This window comes from Gossypium arboreum, chromosome 6, assembly GCF_025698485.1.
Source record: "Gossypium arboreum isolate Shixiya-1 chromosome 6, ASM2569848v2, whole genome shotgun sequence".
Taxonomy (NCBI): domain Eukaryota; kingdom Viridiplantae; phylum Streptophyta; class Magnoliopsida; order Malvales; family Malvaceae; genus Gossypium; species Gossypium arboreum.
In genome coordinates, this window is record NC_069075.1 from 63,149,105 (window position 1) to 63,153,840 (window position 4,736).

Genomic DNA, 4,736 nt, shown 5'->3' on the forward strand with positions numbered 1-4,736 from the left:
TAATTGATGCTTTTGGTTGGATGTAATCTCTACTTTCTAACTCCAAAGATTCAAATCGGGTTACAAATGAAATCCCTTTTGATTAGATTCTAGAAAAGCTAATTATTCCTCCCCATCTTCATCACTTGGGGCGTCTGATGTTAAAATTTGCTCCAATGGGTCTTCTACATAGTTGAATTCCTTTTCCATGAATAATTTCTATAACTTGGATACTGTAGAACAACCATCAACTATGTTAGGAAATCGTATAGATTTAAAAACATTAAATGTTACCTGATCGTCCTTAACACACATAGTAAGCTCGCCCTTCTTCACATCAATAAAGGTCCTTCTAGTTGAAAGGCCTTCTTAGGATGACTGGCACTTCTTTGTCTACTTCAAAGTCAACAAAGTCAAAAGGAAAAATAAATTTGTCTACACGTACCAATACATCCTTAATTTTTCCTTCTGGATGTGCTGAGGATCGATCTGCTAATTGAAGTGTAATCATAGTAGGTCTAACTTCACCTATCCTCAACTTCTTAAATATGGACATTAGCATCAAATAAAGGCTCGCACCCAAATCACATAGTGCCTTACATTAATATATTGCTCCAATGTTGCAAGCTAAGGTAAAACATCCAAGATCCTTGAACTTTTGGGGTAGTTTGTCCTTAAAATATGCACTGCATTATTTTGTCAGGGCTACCGTCTCAAATTCTCCTAGTCTTCATTCCTTGGATAGGATATCATTCATGAATTTGATGTAGTTTGGCATCTATTCAAGTGCTTCTACCAATAGAATGTTGATATGAAGTGGTTTGAGTACGTCTAAGAACTTCTTGAACTGGACTTCCTACTTTTGCTTCTAAAGTCTTTGAGGGTATGGTGGTGGAGGATTCTTTACTGGAACTGGTTGATTCATCTTCTATGGCAATTCTGCATCTAACAAAGGTTTTAGTTTATTACAATTTATTGGTTCGAAAATCACCTTATCAGGTTTTGCAAATTCTGGTTTTAGGGAGATTAGAGTTTCAATAGTTGGTTGAATTTCCACTACATCTTGAACATCAGTTGGCTTCTCTTCAACTTTGACAGTGTTAGGCTCTAATGTTTTTCCACTCCTCAAGGTCAATGCTTTACAATGCTATTTCCCTGGATTTCTTGTCACTAGCCAAAGCACTTTGTGGTTCGTTCCTAAGTTCAGTTGCAAGTTGGTCCATTCAATTTTCTAGATATTTCAATGTGGCTGCTTGCTTTGGATTAAAGCATCATTTTTTGCTATGTATGGCTTCAATAGGTTTACTAAGACATTGGAAGATTCAAATTGAGGTTGTTTCTGAACTTGTTCAGTAAATATATGTGGTTGGGTCGGTCTAGGTTGGGCGTAAGTGTTACTGGGTCTAGCCCCTTAGTTACACCAAGAGAAATTAGGGTTGTTTTGCCAAGATGGGTTATAAAAATTGGATTGTAGTCCTTGCCTTCCTTGATTCTGGTTTTGGTTACTTATGTAATATACGAATTCTAGGTTTAATGGACATTCCTTAAACGAATGCCCTTCCCCATAATAAACATAGGCTACACTTTCGAATTGATTCGATGGCTGAGATGCAAAATTATTAAACCCATTAGTAGTAAAGTTTTTAAGCCTTGAGGAAATCGAAGATACTTGAGATGTGAGTGAAGTGAGTGGATCCACTTCATGTATTCTAGCGACTCATCTTCCTAACGCTGCTTGATTGGTTGGATGTTGATTATTGTTGCTGGCAATCCTCTCAATGATTTGATAAGCTTTGTTATAAGACATAAAAATGAGAGCACCATTAGCAAAAATGTCTACTACCATTCTCGTGTGAGCATTTAGACCATTATAGAATGTCACAAGTTGGATACAATATGGGATTCCATGATGAGGGCACTTCCGTAGTAATTATTTGTACCTTTCCCATGCCTAATACAAGGACTCATCATCCATATGTTTGAAAGTAGTGATCTCATCCCTTAACTTGGCATTCTTGCTAGGTGGGAAGTATTTCATAAGGAATCTTTTTGCTAACTCTATCCATGTGGTAATGGAATTTGGTAGTAATGAGTTCAACCAAGCTCGAGCTCTATCCCTTAGTGAATATGGGAACAAATTTAATCATAGTGCATCTTTGGGTACTCCAGCTAGCTTGAAAGAATTGCTCACCTCTATAAACAGTCTTAAGTGAAGGTGACGATCTTTAGTAGGCATTCCACTGCATTGGCCCACTGTCTGAAGCATCTGGAATATGACTGGCTTTAGCTCCAACTGTTGTGCCTCGATTTTGGGTCTCCTAATACTCAAATTAAGAGCATGAAGCACTGGCACAACATAATGTCTTAGATCTCTATCCCTATCATTAGCAATAAGGATAGGATTTTGAGCAGGGTTTACTCTGTTTCCTTAACTTAGATTTCTGTAGTTTATCTCTTTGGTCCTTATCTGAACTGCTTATCTTCTTCATTGTCGAAAAGTTCTCTTAATCTCAGGGTCTACAGGGAGTATGTAACACCTCTAATCTGTATCTGTCACTAGATTAGGGTTACGAGGTATTACCGATCAATACATATCACTTAATATACATGTATCATACATTCATACAAAAATATCATTCCACATAATCATAATGTCCCTTATAAGGATATACGGGTCCTTAAACATGTTTTAGAAATGATTCAGGACTAAACCGATAACATATGAAAATTTTGAAACTTAGAAAAAGTTTAACATTTCAAAGGCCACACGCCTGTGTGAGCAGGCCGTGTGCCTCACATGATTAGCAGACACGCCTGTGTCTTAGCTCATGTAGAAACAGGGTATAAATACTGACTTACATCACACGGCCAAAGACACGCCCGTGTGCCAGGCCGTGTGAAAATTGGAAGGTATACTGACTTCACAACACGGCCAAGTCAGACGCCTGTGTGCTAGGCCGTATGCCATTTAGGGGATATACTGACTTGTACCACACGGCCGATCACACGCTTGTATGTGAGGCTGTGGGGAGCATACTGACTTCAATTCAATTTTAACACCAGGGGACACACGGCCGTGTAATGTGACCGTGTGTCACACAAGGCTGAGACACACGGTTGTGTCTCTGCCCGTGTAGACAAAAATTGGCTATTTGCGAAGCCATTTTGCCACCCTATTTTCACATGTATGCACAAGCACAATATGCAACATTTTTATTACCCAATTGGAAGCCATTCTATAACATCTCATACACATATGATACCAATTCAACATAGTATTCATTACCTAATAAATAACAACATATTCTGTTCATAAACCTACCATATATCAAGATGCATTTGCATATCTTAATTCCAACAACTATTTACCAAAACATACCAAATTATAACATAAAGTTTAGCCAAATCACATGGCTTAACCTTTACACAAATGTACCAAAACATGATCTCAAGTAACTATATTTATCTTCTTTAAAACTAGCCTATACATGCCATATTTACAAATATCCACAAGTTCAAAAGTACCAATCGACAATTGGATAGTGTGATGTGAAACTCCAACTTGTTCGTAACAAGCGAGCTAATAAACCTCTATAAAACATAGAAAAAGAAACAGAGTAAGCTTTATAGCTTAATAAGGCCGTATAATTCAGAATTACACTTACCATTTGTACCAGCCCGATTGTTTACTCAGAACAGTGGTTTCGGGACAAAAAATCTGACATAGTAAAGTTTATTTTTATTATATTTTTATGGTATAAAATTTTATGGAATTGTTTTCTGAAAATTTAGTTTGAAATTTTTGACGTTTGGGCACTCAATTTAGTCAAAAGGACTAAATTGTAAAAAGTGAAAAAGTTGAGTTCTACATGCTAAAGGTGTCAATTTGTTATGAAATTGAGGTCCTTATATGGTAATTAGACCATTGATTAAGTTTGTGGACAAAAATGGACATGGTTAGGCATGTTTTCAAAGTTTTTCATTAAGGCATTTTGGTTATTTAGTTATTAAAATGAATTAAAAACAAAATTAAAAGCCAATTTTTGTCCATCTTCAACTCCTTGGTCGAAACTTGTATGGAGAAACCATGGCTAGGGTTTTTCAAGCTTCCAAGCTCAATTGTAAGTCTGTTCTAGCCTTATTTTTATTAATTTTTATGTTTTTGAAATCCTCATAACAAGATATATCTATTTCTACCACTAATTTGAGATATGGTTTGTAACACCCCACACCCGTACCCTACGTTGTGATGGAATACGAGGTGTTACTTAGCTCGATCACATACAAACACACGTTTTTAATCATTAAAATTTAGTCAAATTTAAAACTTTTCCGATTCTTAATTAAGAACTTCATAATAAAAGCCTACGAGGTCCTTTCTGTCATTTAAAACCATTTGGGAATGATTCAGATCTTCCCACAAACTCTGAAAAGTGTTATTAGATATAGGGGCACACGCCCGTGTGGGAGCGGCAACACGCCCGTATGAGTAATTCTTTATGGTCGTGCTGTTGGCCTCTGTGACTCACATGGCCTAGGCAATGAAAGGACACACCCATGTCCTCCACCCATGTGGAAATACTTTTTAATGCACACCTACAGGGGTTTTCACATGGCTTGGTGCATGCCTGTGTCCCTGGCCCGTGTCCTTCACACTACCATGACACGCTCATGTCCCAGCCCGTATACAAAAAACATGGACATTCTGTTTTTGATGTCAACATCCCCAAAATATCACATGGCGAAGGCACACACCC

At 37.3% G+C, this 4,736-nt stretch overlaps 1 non-coding gene across 1 annotated transcript; it reads left to right on the forward strand.

Moving 5' to 3' along the window:
* The first annotated feature begins 1,880 nt into the window (after nt 1-1,880).
* On the forward strand, nt 1,881-1,987 carry LOC128294954 (small nucleolar RNA R71). Its single transcript, XR_008285261.1, has one exon. It is a non-coding gene; the product is annotated as a small nucleolar RNA R71 (small nucleolar RNA).
* Nucleotides 1,988-4,736: the final 2,749 nt, after the last annotated feature.